We start from the raw sequence: 18,917 nt of genomic DNA on the forward strand, positions 1-18,917 counted from the left end.
TATGAAATTATGTAAATAGCTTATATAAAATTTATTTTTAATTTAAGCACGAAAATTCATTATAAATTTGTAATAATAATTATATATTCAATATCAGTAATTCATTGTATCAATGCAATACCTTACTACTATAAATTTTTATTTGTAATCATTATCACGGCTTTAATAAATTATAGAAAAATTAATAAAAAATTAAATAAACATAATCATTATTTATTTATTTAGAACTCTGATTTCACTAATGTAATTGTTAATGTTAATTGTAATAAAAATTAAATATGATATATATGCATCAATGAAAATAATATCTGATGCAATTGTTTTAGTCATCAAATTGGCATAGAAGTAAAATAAAATTGAAAAATAAAGATTTTCAAGATATCTACAATATCCAAAGAAGATTAGTAAAATGAAGTTTCAAAATGTAATGAACATCTTTTCATTTTTTTGATTATTTTTAAACAATGTAAAATGAAAATATAATAATATAATTTAGAAATTCGTTATAATTTCGAAATTTGGTTTTATAAAGCATAAAGGTTTTCATAGGTAGGTATAATATTAGTTTTTTTATATTGACTTTTTGTTTTATGTGAACTTGAAATTTCTGCCTCTATTCTGTATTAAGAATTTGTATTTATTTATAGCTATAAAAATATGCAAATTACAAACATAGCTTATCACTCTGAATAATTAATTACATGTGTATATATACACAAATATATATTCATAAGTATGAATTCTTATCCATTTAAATTTTGGAAACGCATACCCACGTGCACGCACACGCATACATATTGGTTTCCTAGTTCTTCGAATATATTTTGTAGAAATGAAGTGTAAATACAAAAGCTAATAATAAAATATTATTATTTATTTAAGAAAACTGAAACAAGCTGAATATATTTTCTATTTTAGCGTTTGTATTTGCCTTAATTTAGAAAACTTTATTATTACATCCCATTTTTTAAGTAAATGTATCATTAAAATGTAGTGCTTTATTTTTCATAATTTAAAATAGTATTATCAATTTCAATTTTGTATATATTTATAACAATTTTATAACGTATATTTATTAATTATTGTAATAATACACAAAATTATTCATGACAATTCTACAATTTTTCATTTTGCAATAATTTTATAAAATAATTAATTTTTAAAAATCACGTTATGAAACTAATCATAGTAATTTTTCTTTTACACTTAATGTATAGAACTAAAAATAATTTGTCCCTTTCATTTCAACAATTATAATTAAAAAATGTTTAATCAAATAATTGCAAAATTTTGAAAAATTTTATGGGCGACTGTATAAATTTAATTGATGGAACTGTGTAAGACAAAAGCTATCAAATTATATATAATATGTATATTGGATAATACATACTTTATTGCAATAACAAATGAAATTCAATAATTAGTTGAACGAAAGATTTAATAATATTGTATAAAGTAATTCACAACCATATTGTTCGAGATTTAAGCCAGTTTCAAGACCACCCATTGTCGGCATCGCCGGCCCTTTCGGATCTCAGATTTCTGTAAATACTTGGACGAGAATTTTTTGTGTCTTGTTATGTTTTAGTTTGAAGTGTCCCGTAATGTTTATTTGGTCTTCGGGTAATAAAATCGTCCGGAAGTTTTCTATCGGTATTACGCTTGCTTTTTCTTTCGTCGAATTCTTGAAAGTTCTAGATTTTTCTTTCTACGCCTTGTGTAAGAATTCAGTGCAAAAACGACGATGCTTTGTTGCCAGCTAAGTGAGCCGCCGCGTGGATATATAAGGCAAGCACGCGGCGCGTCTTGTTCGCTTGCCGAACCACCCGCGCTCAACTGTGCTTGCGGCTAACCTCGTGCCGTGACCCGACCACGGTGACCGACCATAGTGAACCGATCTAACCATCTACCAGTAGAAGCTATGGCACACAGGTCTCGATCTGCCCTCAGCAGGACCGCCATGGAACCGTCGGTATTTTCAGCAGAGCCGCCACTGAACGATCGATCAAGTCTTCGGTTCGTGCGCGTATTCAAAGGCTCATACTCTCATTGTAATCCTACTTCGCGCTCACTAAACTGTAATTGCTGCTCAGTGTTTTAGTATATACTATGAAGACGACACGTGGCCATATATTTGGCAGTCTAGTTAATAATACACGTGTGCATCAATAAAAGGAAATTGGCAGGTTTGGAAGTGAATTACAATGAAGCCAGTTGGAATAGTAATCAAAGGGGACATCAATTACGCAGCAACTAACACACCTTGTCTGCAGTTCATAAGGTACATTTCTATATTAATAAATAAGCTAGTCACACCTCGCACAAGAATAAATCTGGCAATTTATATTCTTTCTCAGTCGAACCAACGCTTGGACTCCGTACGGTCTCTCTCGGTCGGATCAACGCTTTGACTCCGTACGGTCTTTCTCGGTCGGACCAACGCTTCGACCCCGTAGAGGCCCATAAGAGTCGATTCAAGCGACGCAATTCGTCAAGCATATTGTCAAGACCAGACAAGAATATATTGAATAATCGACTACAATTACATTTCATTAAGTCCTTCAAGAGCACAAAGACTTATCATTAATTAATTACTCGTGTGTGTGACTAGTCTTTTTACTGCCCCCATAAATAATTAAAGCATAATTGATTACTCAAATTCCATTAAACATCTTACACCATATCAAGTATATTTATTCATACATCAAGCATACTTGATTCAAACACCATCTTCTCATGCTACTTCATAAGCATGATTGACTGACTGCATCAGCTGATATTTACAACATCAGCATTACCTCAACTTCAAGGCACAGTAAATCCATAGCATCTACAGTAATTTAAGAATACAAGAATACACCCTCACTACTTCAATAGAATATTTCCCTCTACATCAAAGTGCAATATTATTATAATCATTTACAAATAATAAACATTGTTTTTACTAAATACATGATATTTTTCAGCCTTGTCCATTATTATTTCCTTTAAAGTTATCCTGGCGAGAGACTAATCCACTAAACTGTTGAATTGGTCGTTCGAGCCATAAACTAAACCTCTAAAATCGAACACATTCTCATTGCAATTAAATACTTTTATGATAATTGAATAATAGTTTGTAAATGATATCTATCCATACTATTTAATCCACGTTTTCATGTATATTAATTTATATTGTAATAATATTTTTTTCTTATTTTGCCATAATATAGGGGAAGTGGGAGTGAGGGACGGGGAGGGAGAATGTGTGTGTGAGTGAGAGAGAGAGAGAGTAGGATTTTCGAGAGTGGAGCAGGGGGAGTATGTGTGAAAAATAGTGCGAGTGAGTGCGATGGGTCGAGGCGGGTGGAGGGGAAGAGAGAGTTAATATATATTATAAGATACTGTATATAAATTTCCTTATGGAAAAGTACATTATTTGATTAAGGTATAAAGAAACTTTTCAAAAAGAATTTTCATTTAATATAAATCAGCGGATTAAAATTTTGTACATTTCAATAAATTTTAATAAATTTAGTTCAAAATTTAATTTGGAGATACGGAATAAAATCTTACGATTTTGGCTATTATGAATTTTGTATGAATTATGAGTTCAAAATTCGTAATTGTTGCTTAATAAAAAGACTATATACGATTTAAGTTTTACATAACAATATATAATGGAGTCTTAATCATATATCAATTTCTTTTATTATAATACTTATTACCAAAAATAAAAATATTATATATCACATGAGAATGTGATATATAATGTTTTATCAGATTACATATACATTTATTACTATTATTGACATTGTTAACTTATACAATAATTTATTATTTGATATAAAAATTTATTGTGATATGAAATTATATTTCGTGTTATGCGTGAAACTTTGGATAAGTATTATTAATTAGATAATTATAATTATTTTTTTTTAATTATCACTTAATCAAATCATTTATTGCAAATTGTAAAAGAAGTTCCGTCAAATGAAGTTCTATATTTTTAAATTAATTTTGATAGAAGATATTAAACTCATTCAATCAGAACAATTAATATAAAGTGAATATATTTTCCGGAATTTCAAAAAATTATATCAATATAAATTATATACTTATAATTATTATATAAAAATCATATGGTTGTCATTTGTAGAAATATGGTCTTAAATTGGCTTTATTTCAATATCAAAAATATAATATATGGTATCAACACAATATAATTTTAATTAAATACGGATTTCAAGAGCTCGAACTGAATTCAAGATTAAAGATATTCTACAAGAATTGAATTGAGGTAAGATTACTTAGAACGAAATATCTAAGTTGATCTAGATGAAAGTGCCTAAATAATGGGTAGACTAGAGGAGACCAAATACATCTACGATGGACAAATAATTTGAGGATATAAGGGTATGATACTGACATATTTAGTGTACAATTTTCTACGCTGTTATGAATAATATTATTTTCACTCCTAATAAGAAGTTAGTAAAGGCAATATTTAAATATACTCAGAATTTCTATTTATTTTCATTTCTCTCATTCTTTTTAATGCGTAAACAAAATTTTGAATTTTTGTATCAAAATAAAATATATTTATTAAGTGTTTACGAATATTTTTTGTAGTATTTATAATATAACAATAAAAACATTATTTTTTACTCTACAATAAACAAAAACCGAATTACTAAAATAGAATATATTCTATTTTAAATTTTAAAACCAAAGAAGTATTTTTATTACAATACCGCAAAATATCTAACGTTATTTTGTAAAAATTAAGACTATTTGACTTAAAATGAAATGAAATCTATTTAATAGTTGGTAAAAGATAATTGTAATGGTGTATTATTTTTTTTTAATGCTAAATCAACCTTATTCAATATAACGTATGTTCGTATAAAAAATATATATCACTGATCGCTGATCACGAATCACTGATATATCACAAAGTATAAATCACCGAAACATTGAATAGCGTACAAGTTTATAATTAATAACTAATACAATATAATTACTTAGTACGTATCATACTATAAGTGTTTTGTTCATAACATTAAATAAAGAAATTATCTTTAAGAGCTACTACAGTCAAAGAAATTTTTATGATTATGTTTTTGATATTAATGATGTTCGACTTATAATTATAATTATGGTATTCTGTGGATTATTTCAAATTTAAGAATATTGAGCTGTTTATTAGTATAACTAAAATTAAAAAAGTATCTCTGATTAATAAGGAAATAATAATTAATGTTTACAATCTTTGGATATCATACTTGGAAAATAAAGTATTTCATTCATTTTTCAATAATAAATCAAGTGGTATTCTTAAATTTGAAATAACTCTCAGAATACCATAATTATATTTATAAGTCGAACATAATTAATATTAAAAACATGAATCATAAAAATTTCTTTGACTTTTTATATATTTAATATAATTATGTAAATACATATTTATTTGAATATAATTTACATGATAGATAAATCTATATCAAATAAGATCATAATAAAATTTATAAGTTTTTAGGAAATAATTTTTTATTTAATTAATTAATTCCTTGTTAAAAGATGGAATGAAGCATTTAACTACTCATGCTATATATATATATACTCAATAATTTTTATTTCCTATGCTAGATGGTATTTTATGCAAATTAATCTATCGTTTCACAATATAATAAAGGATAAGTTTAAAACATTATCGTGAATGTAATTGAAATTAAGGTTAATTATTTTGGGACTTTGAGTTTCTATTTGACAGATTTTGAGTTATTTTAGATTCGTAAATATTATAAAAAAATTTTCTTGTTTCAAAAGCTTTGAATTAATTACATTTGCATCCTTCTTGATAAATCAGCAACCACCAATAAGTATTCACAGGTTGAATTGTGATGTTTTGTTTCACATTTCATTCCAGTGTTGTAAACAGCAAAATATCTCAAAATTACAATACATTGTTAACTTAATAATTGTTACAATTTGTCAAGTTATAAAAAATGTAGTTTATTTTTGTTATTTATAAGTATATTTACAAAGATGAAGATATTGATTTTCGATTATTTTGGAATTATATACTTAAAGAAGAGTAAATAATATAATTTCCAAAATTGTTACATTTCATATAGTAAACATAGAAAAAATATAGAAAATTTGACAATAATAATTTAAATCGATATATATAGAGTTAATTCATTTTAGTATTCTCTGTATGCCTTAAAACTATTTAATTACAAAACGGAAGAAAATATTCTAGTGTCTAACTAAATATATCATATTACAGTGTGATTCAAAATTTTCTAAAAATTGCTTAATTTTTAAAAGTAACATTATTGTTTTGAAAAAACTAAGTAAGCCTAGATCATAAAGTATAAACATATTTTATTTATAAAGTAGTAAAGACGTATGCAATATTTCAAAAGAATTAATGATATTCAATATAATTATTCTTGTATATGACATGTATTTCATTGAGTAAAAGTATGCCGTGACTACAACCTGAACAATTTTCACATAGTGTTTATTACAGATTCAAGCAGATTTAAGACTGCATTTATTGAGAACTATTTGGCAGTTTTAGATAGAATTGAAAAACCGTTATTTCAAAATATTAATGAAAAAAGTATTAAATTATGATAAGATTAAGCAGTAAGATTCAGCAATTCATAAAATGGAATTTTATTTTACAGATTTAAAAATACTATATGGCATATTAATAAAAATTAATATTTTATATTTTTAATATACAAATACAGTTACATTTACTTTGAAAAATTAGTATAATATGTTAAATAGGAAAATATAATATAAAGTAATTAAAATAATGGCATAGTTATTTTATTACGTGGTTTAATAGATAATAAAATATTTGATTTAATATACCAAGAACTATATTTCAAACTATTTCAATTTAGTGGATTCATAACATTTTTGAATTCATTAATAAAATATTTGAATAATTTTATTTGTTATTATATATATGCTGCATAAATATGACTAATTTATTGTACAAATTAATAAAAAAGATTAATTTACAGGTTTTTTTTTTTAATGTTTGGAAATCATTAAAAGCATATATTTCTTGGAACATGTATTCTTAGAGAAAGTTCAATATCAAGAAAAGCAAAAGAAAAATATAGATATTGAAAATTACGGATAAATAATAACATTATTTATTTCAATTTGTGTGATGTTGATACTAGTTTAGAGATGCAGAAACCTGAAATACAGAAAATAAAAATATTAAATAAATAACTAAAATAATTTTATTTATATTAAATTGGTGAGAATCGGTACTCAAAAAAAGTAAGTGTGAATAATATAGAATAATGTGAAAAGGAAAATCGGAATAGTAATCAATTAGATATATTAATATTAGATATTGTTAGATAATTATAATCTATAATATATTTTTACACTTTTAGAATGTCCTTTATTAAAATAATAAATTTAATTTATTAAGCTAATTACATTCAATAAGAATGATTAAATGGAGACTACGAAAATATAGACATTAAAATGGTTAAATTTTTATTGATATTATAAACTTAATTAAAACATGTTTAGGAAAAATAAAATATAACTTATATTTTAAAATATTTTTTTATTTCTTACTGATTTATAGAATTTGGAAATTAGTTAAGCTGTTAAATTATGAAAATAATGGTTTCTAACAAAACTATGGCGGTGATAGTGTAAGACATGCAGAATAATTTTGTTTGATTTATGCCTCAGTAATATATCGATTCCAGTAATGTAGTTGGAGGACTATTTCAGTTCGGTCCGGATAGGAATAAACACTATAAGATTTGATTGAAGTGGAATGATGCCGACAAAGAATGTGATTCATCCGAATAAAAAATTAAATATTTGGAATATGATAAGGGTCAGTACTTCAAAAAGACATTCTTAACATACCAATATGAAATGAATGACGTATTGTATATGAAGTTTAATTTACTTTGCGAAATGTACACCAACGATATCACTGCTCTTTTCAACGCCAAGAATGCGCTACGAATGTATTGTAGATATGTAAATATCGCAGGAGATTTATGTACCGACAAGTAATACTCTATCGCCTAAACTATCAGGCAGTTACTACGTGTTGTAACTACATTTTTCACGTGTTATTTAATAATTATTTTAAAAATTTAATTGTTAATTTATAAGTCTATATTATAAGGGAAATTTTATTTAATGAAATCTAACCTAAAATGTATTATTATTAAAAATGTATAATATATTTGAAAAACAGTTGTCTAACATTTTATTTATGTATATTAAAAATGTCTTAAATTATAAAAGTGATATAAATATTGTAATTATTTGAAACCCTATACTGTTAATGATTTACTAGAACTTACCTTATAAATATTATTACATATAGTAATTTTATGAATATTTAAGAGCTATTACAACATATGTATGTAACCAAGAAGAAAATAGAAAAAAGAATATTTATTAGACAATTAAATTTTTCAATTTTAACAGAAATATTTTTAGATAATCATTTAAATAAAAATAGTAATTATGTATTTGTTATTTATTCATTGATATCAAAATTAATTTATAAATGACATCGCTTAACAATATATGTTAAATATATTATAATAATAAATTAATAAATTCAATTAAAAAAATATAGTAAAATTATTCTACTAATTGTTATAGTTTCTTTATAGTAAAATATTATTCATTAAAGAGAGTACAATTAAAATACTACTTATGTTCTTGGATATTTATAATAAAAAATAGTACATTTCAAGCAAAATTCGATAAATACTTTTGCAACAGCTTATTATCCTTTTATTTAAATTTTATTATTTTTATTAAGTTTTTCGAAATAAAATGTATATAAAACTAACTAATATTAATAATGTATTTCAAAAATCGTGTTTATAAAAGTTAAACAATAATTTTAGCTGAGCATTACTATTTAACTAATAAAACTTAATTATTTTTATTACTTATATACTTGACTTATAGATAACCTTGTTATTTATTCAGATAATGAAATCATATACTTAAATATTTGAAATAAAATAACAATATATTCATTTTAAAATTATTTTTGAAGTATTTTATAATTCACATTAGCTTTTTCTATTACTGATGAGGCAAATTGTAAAGAAAAATATATAATAAAATTGAGTGGCAAGAAATGTTTTATAGAATGGATAGTATTTGTATTATATTTACAAGTATATGTTTATGTAAAAATATAATATTATATAAGAGTTGTAATTAATATTAAATAATATGATTAAGATTTCATAATATATATACATGTAATAGATATAATAATAATAATAAATAATACATTTCAAAGGGAAAATGTTATTAAATAGTTTAAAAAAAAATACGAAAAAATATTACTCAATATGATATGTATTTATGTAATATAATAAATAATAAATAAATTTTAAAAATAATAATGTAAAATAAATACTGAAAATGAGTTTTTTATATAAACATATTATTATGCTAATCTATATATATATTATATTAATATTATACTTATTATAAATATACATATTTTGTTTTTATTGAGTAATATTTTTTCCTATTTTATTTTATATGTTTAATAAAATATTTATTTAATTAGTTAATATTTATTTTATAAAAGTCGTATCTATTATTATTCTAATATATTTATAATTATTAATTTGAAATATTGAGTTTGCATGCTGCATATAATTTTATTTTTAATTGTTCAGTTACTATAATGTTATTTTGAATTATATTTATAATTTTATATTGAATTTAGCATACTATATATGATATGTTATGAATTGATTAATCCTCAAATTGAAAAATTTATTTATAGTTTAAAATTTTTATGTTTTTCAAAAATGAAACATCGAGTAAATCATAATACATAAATATAAAATAAATTTGCACAAATGCACCAAATTATTAAAAAAAATTTGTTTAGATTGATATTAAGCTAATGTAGAAGTAAGATAGGAAAGGTGACGAAGAAAGTGACGAGAAAGTGCGTTGATCAGTAATTAGAATAAATAGTAGATAGTAGAATAATAGGATTGTAAAATGGATAGTAGAAACCCGAAATAGCAGGATGGAATTTTACATAATGTGGTTGAAAAGATTTATTCGAAAATAATTGTATAAACGAAATATATATTACTGGGGCAAAATATAAGTTTAAAAGAAAATGTGTATGGAGTAATCAGAATTAATAGACTAAAAAAGTCAAGTTTAATTGCAAAAAAAAATATAAAATTAGTACTGTTAATTAGGATTATTTAGTAAATGTAAATCTGAGTATGCGTGGGTATTCTATAATATAGAAGGTATAATATAGAGGGTATTCTATAATAAAAATGTGTAATAATTCGGGAATATTCGCATTTTAATTTTAAGATGTTATAACTCAATATCACTATTTATATATAAATATGTTTATAATAGATAAATATTTAATTATTAGATCGTAGAAATTTAAAAAGATTATAATTTTTTACAAAAGATAAAATAAATATTTAATTCCAATTTAATTAATTAAAACTATATATAATATTTTCCTGCATATTTTTCTTAGATTATTTCATATTTTCAGGCTAATTAATTATCAAAGCATGATTTATGGTAATTCAATTCTATACATTTTTATCACCACCTTATTAAAAATGAGTATTTTTAATATATATTAGCAGGCTTCAAGTTTTACTAAAAAAATTATAACGAGAAATGAAAAATAATGAAAATTATTTAATCACTATCACTTACTACTATCACTTTATTCTCCAACATATTTTGTTATATTATATTTTATTACATTAATTACAAAAAAATACTGCTTATATCACTTTATTACTGTGATATATATTAATATAAAGGCTGTGGTACTTTTCAAATATTTTTTCGTTCGATATAATTTTATAAATTTTTAATTTACAACTAATTATTAGTGTTTATTAATTTCATAATTGTATCATTTAAAAATATTTAAAAATATTTGCTAACTATTTTTAATAAAATAGATCAATTGCAGAATAAAAATAGAATTTTTATTATTTATATAATATTTACTATTTTTCTTATTTTAATAATACAACTATTGTGTTTTTAAGTTTTTTAAAGGTGTTAATAAATAAATTTTTTATGATTTTAAAGTAAACATAATTTGATTAGAATAATTAAAGAATCGTAATTTATTTTCTAACTTCCTTTCATATTTAAAAAGCCCAAAATCAAAGAATAAGAATTTTTTGTTTTTATTACTTAATTAATTTTTTTCCGAATAAAAGTAATCAAAATATAAAATTGATAGTAGTTTTTAATAGCTTTGTTATTTAAAATAATTGTAGAATAAAATAAGTATTAAGCAAAAATACGATGGTTTTTTCCATTCTTGAGTAGATATTTTTATTCCTTGTACTTATTGTTTTACTTTCAAAGAATATATTAATACCTATTTCTTCATATATTAAGTTTTTAAAAATGTATGCTTTAACATTTATTTACTTTTGTTTATTATTTTTTACCAAGTTTAGTGAAGGTAACTGTGTTTGAAATATATTCATGTAAAAATCATAAAATTAAAAATATAATTTTTTTTAATCTACAGGAGTAGTCACTTCTTTCACAAAAGAGCAATGTTTTGTTTGTTGCAATAGTATGATATATATTTATATAAATAAATAATAATAAATATTTATTAATACCAATACATGCAAAAATTTTTATAATCATTAAAAATTTTATAGATATTATTGTTTGAAAAAAAAATTTTGTTTAGAATTAGTCTCTTTAAAACATTAATTACAATTAAAAAAAATCAATAATTATGAATTTTTCTCGATGTTTTGATATTTCGAGGAAATATAAAATAAAGGACTTTTATAAATTGAAGCTTTCTTTTTTATTAATATTATTATGTACTAATAATTATACTAAAGATTTAGTATACAATAATTTTAACATTTTAGAAAGGATTTTACTGGTAATATTGCATAAACTCATAATTAGTCCATAATATGGGTCGCTTAGTTAAAATTATATTTGTGAATAATTATACCCAATTACATAAATTTTTATGAATTTAAACTTATTTTATATTTCTATGAATATCTTAATTATGAAGTTATTTTATATGTCTTTTAACTTATTAACTACTTTGAAAATAATTACTTAAATAATATTTGATGATTATAAAATACATAATTAAAAAATTTGTGTATATGAGTAATAGTAAGAATTATCTTTTAAGATGCTGTCGATGAATAAAATAATAAGTTAAAGAATTTGGATCACTTTCGCTATTTTTCAATATAAAATTTTATTAGAAACTTATTACAGTGAAAATTTAATTAAATATTTGTTTTTTCTTATTTATTACTTACACTTTCAGCACTTAATGTTTAAATTAATATACAAATATTATGAGTTAATATTTATTATATAATTATAATTGTATATAATTAATTTGCTTATCTTTTGTATTTAACTGTAGCTTTCGCAACAGTTGATAAACAGGAATGTATAAATAAATGTAACACAAAATTTTCTTGTGAGTAATACAATCATTTTTATATAAATTACATATGTACAAATATAAAATGCAACAATAATTGTAGTAATAATAGTAGTGATAATAGTATTAGTAATAATAGAAGAAGTAATATTAGTAGTTGTAATAGTAGTAGTAACTTTAATATTAATATTCATAAATATATACACAATTATACATGGAAAATTTCATGTATGATAATATATATTAATTTATATGAATGTATTATATTAATTCACATAATATAGTTTTAAGTAAAATTAGTTCATGCATTAATAACTATAAAAATAGTAAAAAGAAAAAAAATATTAAAATAAATAAACGTATATATTTTTATATTTATTATATTTATCTCCATTTTACTTATTTTTATTCTTACTCAAATTATCTAATATAGATTGAAATATTCTTATTAGTTATTTATTTTTTATTTTTTAGCGTCCCAAAATTTTTTGACAATGAGACAGTGTATTTTAAATTGTGAAAGTAAGACATTTGTATCTTTACTCATATTTTAATTTTATCAATAATGTAAAATTTTTAGATTATGTTAGTAATAATAATGCTACTTCTTACATTTAGATGTATACAGAATTAACTAATATTTGTTCTTCAAGTACATAATTATTACAAATATTTTATTAGAATATTAAATATTATATTATTGAGATTAAAATATTAATCACACTTTCTTTACGACTATATATTTCACCATAAAATAAATTTACATATAAACTAAAATTAAGGGATAAATATTTTTAAAAAATTTTATTTTATATAATTAATTTTATAAGATTTTTAATATTGATAATATATATACATATATATTTAGTACTTATTGAGGTATGTCAAGGTGATTGTAAGGATGCATGTAGAAGCGCGCATAACAGTAAGTAAAATAGAATAGAAATTATGTCGATTTCCAATTTTTCACTCTGGACATTCTCAATTTTATCGAAGTAATATGTTTTTCAGAACGTGGAAAAAAGCGAAATATGCCACTCCAATTAGGGATAAAAAATACTGCTATAAATAAATCAAAAACTTAAATTATCTTTATTATTAATATACAATATTTTTTAATAAAACAATTTTGTAATACAAACATCCGAATAAATACAAAAATTGAATTTATAATAGAATTTTTTTATAAACACTGAGGCTACTGTGTTCATGTGGCATTAAAGTGAGTTATGTTGAGGAAAAAGAAAGAAATAGAAAGTTTTTTTATAAGCTATTGTTCTAAGTTTAAATTTATTTCTGATAATTTTTCAAATATACATATTTATTTTATTTTATTTATCATTAAAGCAGATTAATGATATTATAATATGTTTTCACGTATACCTATGGATGGATATAATTAAATCAATTGTAATCATTAGTGTCCACTTCCGTTAGAACAATCAAGTGTAGGATCATCTATGCAGTGAGCTTCTTGTTTTTACGAATTTTGTATAGTTTTGAAGGACAATGTTGCTATTCTGGATATCTCCATTTTAAATTTTATGCCTGGAGTAGAATCCCGATGTTAATTCATTTTACTATTTTGATTCTGTGAAGTGTGTAAGCTAATAAATATTAATTATTCGCTAATGAAAATAAATAGTTAAATTATTTTTTTTAATTTTCTTCTCACCATCTCTCCTTTTCTTATTTACTTTAAGAATCAGATGAATCAGATCAATAAATCTATCCTCTTTCTTAATGGATTTTTATTATATATGTTGTTTACTTTTTATTACTTACCTCTATGTTGCTTAATAGAATTGCGACACGCTTATAATAATACTAAAATTTAGGATATATTGAAGTTACGACTTAAATAATTCCAAAATTCATGTTGTAAAAAACGATGAATAAAAAATTAAACATTCTATAGATATGATTTCATAATTACAGACCCGCAGACCTGGAGATACTGAGTACTTAAAAATAATTTTTACGTAAAATAAAATGATAATAAATAAAACAAGAATATGTTTAAAATATTACTTGTAGTTTTTTCATATTTTGACTTTAAATATTTGTTATTTTGATAGTTGTATAGAAAATGTTTTATTGGAGGGAGATTAGAATAATTAATAAGAATATTTGGCAATCGTTATATTGTCTAGAAGAAAAGAATACTGTTACCTTATTTAATAATATTTAATATTTTTGCGGAAGTACGCGAGATTTGAAAGTGACTAAAACGAAAGTATTGCTATGATTACAGGTGGATTAAATACCAAACTTTGTAATATAATAACATCACATAATGATCTAGTTTGAAAGAAAAAATCGACCGATAAATAAATTTATGATAAAAAAGTATACTAATAACGTATAAATATTGTAATCTTATAATATTAATTGCATTCTAAGAATTAAAAGTTGTATTAATTGTAAGTTAAATATAAAAGGATTCTACATAGTGATGTAAAAAAATTACATTTATGAAGAACCCATTATGATGTGTATCGATACTTATCGAAAATGCAAACAAAAGTTTGAACAAAAATTCTTACAGATACTAAAAAGTTATAAAAATAGTATGTATGTATGAGTTATTATATTACATGATGGCTTAAAACCTTATTATTTGCTTTGGTAAAGGTGGAAATAAAATGAAGATAAAGCTAAGACAATTGGACAAAAGATTGAAACAAAAAGAAAAATATCTTTAAATGAGTTTTTATTCAAATTTATATGAATCCATTTTTTAAAAGATAATTTACAAAAGAAAATTTAGATCGATTTAAAAATAATTACAAGAATGTGATATATGTATGATTAATAGTTACTCAACTCAATTAAATTAAATTTGTAAAATTTTAGTTTCTCTTTATCAGTTAATAAATTGCTCTTTCTTCTGTACGAACATCAATTTTATTTTTAATTAATTATTTTTAAATATAACAATATATTTTAGTTACAATTAAATAAAATGTTTTTAAAATAATATGTTGTTTCATTACACAAACACGAAGTGATATTGAAAATTTTAAACTAGAAATACACAAATTGAAAGATAAACATATATATTTTAATATGTTATAAATTCTCGAAGATAAAGAAAGTAGGTTTACTATATTAGACTTGTATTTGTTAAGTCTATGTATTTCATGATAAAAAACAAATAGGAAATAAAATAGAACTTTATTATAATAAAGATAAGGGTTAAGTTAAAGGAAAGTAAAATACGGTAATAAAATACGAAAATATAATGAAATAGGAAAAAAATGAAAAAGAGTAATTATTGTATTATAAAAAGTTCATTTCATGGAATGCAATCGTATGAATAATCGTATGAATGATGGTAATAAGTTTTGAGAATTTTTGATGTATGTCGATAAAACATAACTAAATTTAGATATGCAACAAAAAATTTACGTCAGAAATGAGCATAGCGAGTACGAGTCAATGTCATTTATTTTTATAAATGTCTTACAATTATTTCCATATTTAGAGTCTTTAGATTATGAGGGTATAGTTTCATATTGGTCGGTTAGCTATAATGATCAGTTTTAAAAGCATAAGTATTGAAATCTGAAATGTGTCGCAAAAAATGTAGAACATTGAATAAATAAAATCACGAGTATTACTGAATAAACAATTAATATATATTGACGAGAAATATATTTTTATTTATTAATATCAGACTAATATCGAGACGAGAAAAAAATTCAACAATCCAAAATTGCTTTACCATTGATTAATATAAATTTTTCATTCCAAAACATACTATATATATAAATTATAATGTGGAATTATTTTTTCTTAATTTTCAGATCTACTTCTACATTAGAGGATTTGTTCTTATTTGACTTTCCACGTTCTGTAAATAAATATATTATTTTTATAAAAGCCAAAATATTTATAATGTAAAAAACGAGAAAAATAAATATTTGTAACAGAATGAAAGGTACATACTGTTATGAAGAATCCGACAGGCATTTTTACAATCGCCCTGGCATTCAGTAACTAGAGCTAAAAAACATTTAATATTTGATATTAAAAGTAAATTTGATAAAAATTGTAAATTTATTACCTTTAACTAATCATTTATTAGAAAATAAATAAAAATTAATATTATAAGACTGATTTGTTAAACATTAATTATTATATTTTAATATACATAACAGCTCTAGAAATAAAATTTGTTAAAAAGAATGTTTAAATTTATCGTCATTAATTGTATGTAAGAAAATAATATTTTTATAGCAATATAAAACTTTTTTTTTTATTTTTGAGTAAAATTGTAATGGGTTTTATTATTAATATTACGTTCTAAATATCTTGAAAAATTTATAACCGATTTTTGGTATGTTATATGCTATAATGTGGAATATTTTAGTTGGAACAAAGGATTAAACATATTACTTTTTTTGAAATTTTTGAAAGTTTAATTTTTTGAAAAATTGATCTATTTGAAATTAATCTAAAATTAGGTGTGCACTATTTGTACGAATAAGCAGACACATTTATGCAAACTAAAAATAAACGCACACATTCGTTCATAGGACTTACTTTCACAATCTAAAATGCATGCCCTCATAGAGCGATGTTTCCGCGTTTCTTAAAAATATAAATAGATTAGATTAATACTTATATCCTCAAAATAACACAATCAACAATACACTAAAATATATTAAATTAGTATTCATTATTTATTATTGAATTAATTGTTTTAATTGTATTAAAATTAATCTAAAATTATTATAAGGATTTTAAAATTCTATAGCAAAATGGTAAATTTTGGATTTTACATAATTAATTTTGTTAATTAGTCCTATATAAATTGAAAATTTGATATCCATATTTGCTTCAAACCAATGATGTTTGCTCTTTTAAGGTTGCATGTCATAAAAAATATTCACAAATTATGTAATAAATAAATGTTTTATATTTGTTCGATATTTTATGATTTACATAAAACATTTATAATGAATTAGATGGTATCTAAAAATATTTTGTGTACGCACAAATGAAAAAAAAGTTAAAAAATGAATTTAGATAAACATTTACATTTATATTAATTTAATTACAAGTACTTATTAATATTAGTATTATTATGATGTTTTGTACTATTAGACTAAAAGTTTTCTTTATGAATTCTAAACTTACTAGCAAATTTTTTGAGACACCTTTCTTCGCAATCGGCTTTATCATTAATTACAAAAGCTATAATTATATAAAATATTATATGCATATAATAAAGTAATACATGTAAGGGATAAAAGTTTTGAAAATTCTGATTTACTAAAATTAATTTATATTTCAATAAATGATAAAAAAATTCAAAATTTATTTAAAATATTACAAAAATTTAAGAGTAAACATTAAATATTTTCGCTTTACGCATAATTATTATTAAACTAGAAAATTAATTATAAAAATAAATATTCATAAAAATCTGTTATTATTTCTAGATGAATAATTTTTACAATATTGATGTGAAAATTTATTTATTGATATATTATGAAAATATTAAATAATAAATTAGTTAAATACTTTATTATTATATTCATATTTTTATATGATTCGTTAAAAATTGTTAATATTAGGAATATATTTTAGGACAGGAATTATTAAGCTTGATCGATAAATTATCAATAATAAAATATAGAATGCATACTATTACAGCAGGTCAAGCAATTTTCTTTTGTGAAAAGAGAACTATTTCCTGTAGATTGTAAAATGATAATATTAAGATTATTATTGTATTATTATTTTTATTGTAGATATATATTTACTAATTTTAGTACCTTCAATGTGTTTTACACAAAAAAACAAACAAAATAGAATAATTACGAAGATATTAATATTTTTATAATTTATCATTATTTTATATATGAGTATCTTTATGTCCACATGTAGTGCAGAAATATGTATAAGCAAAATAGAATTTACTACTATATATGTTTTTTAGAATTTTATTATTTAGAATTTTTTTTTAGAATAACATGACTATTAAAATACTGTAATTCTTGTAATTGTTTTATTATCTGTATTTTATCCATTATTATAATTATTAATATACATAAATTAATAACATAGATTTTATTTGTCCAATACCACAGTTTATCATATACTATTAAATAATAATATTTCAATAAGTTCTTAAATGTATATATCTATCATTGAATAATGAGAACATATTGTCTTGATTTACATTTAAAAATTAACTTTTGTTTTTACTAATACCGATGTTTTCAACGGGAATTTATGGTTCCTTAAAATTAAATTTATCATATAACAATTAAGATATTATCATTCATTTTAAAACAATTTCCCATGCAAATGAATTCAGATTAAACTCGTATATTTTTACGTACCTTTTATTGGGGGTTGGTTTTATTGACTTTGAAAAATGATTGAAATAGTAATGATGAATAAGGATAATGATATA

At 21.9% G+C, this 18,917-nt stretch overlaps 2 long non-coding RNA genes across 3 annotated transcripts; one reads left to right on the forward strand and one right to left on the reverse strand.

Moving 5' to 3' along the window:
* The first annotated feature begins 11,578 nt into the window (after positions 1 to 11,578).
* On the forward strand, positions 11,579 to 13,568 carry LOC105360594 (uncharacterized). 2 transcript variants are annotated; one of them, XR_912810.1, is made up of 5 exons: positions 11,579 to 11,629; positions 12,467 to 12,523; positions 12,962 to 13,009; positions 13,356 to 13,412; positions 13,499 to 13,568. It is a non-coding gene; the product is annotated as an uncharacterized LOC105360594 (long non-coding RNA). The 2 variants fall into 2 exon arrangements; XR_912811.1 differs by having other exon boundaries at positions 13,484 to 13,534.
* Positions 13,569 to 16,268: 2,700 nt separating this feature from the next.
* On the reverse strand, positions 16,269 to 17,112 carry LOC105360595 (uncharacterized). The gene is made up of 3 exons (XR_912812.1): positions 17,036 to 17,112; positions 16,439 to 16,495; positions 16,269 to 16,343 (listed from the first exon to the last, which is right to left on the reverse strand). It is a non-coding gene; the product is annotated as an uncharacterized LOC105360595 (long non-coding RNA).
* Between the last annotated feature and the right edge of the window lie 1,805 nt (positions 17,113 to 18,917).

The sequence above is a fragment of the Ceratosolen solmsi genome, unplaced genomic scaffold (assembly GCF_000503995.2).
Source record: "Ceratosolen solmsi marchali unplaced genomic scaffold, CerSol_1.0 scaffold47, whole genome shotgun sequence".
Classification (NCBI taxonomy): domain Eukaryota; kingdom Metazoa; phylum Arthropoda; class Insecta; order Hymenoptera; family Agaonidae; genus Ceratosolen; species Ceratosolen solmsi.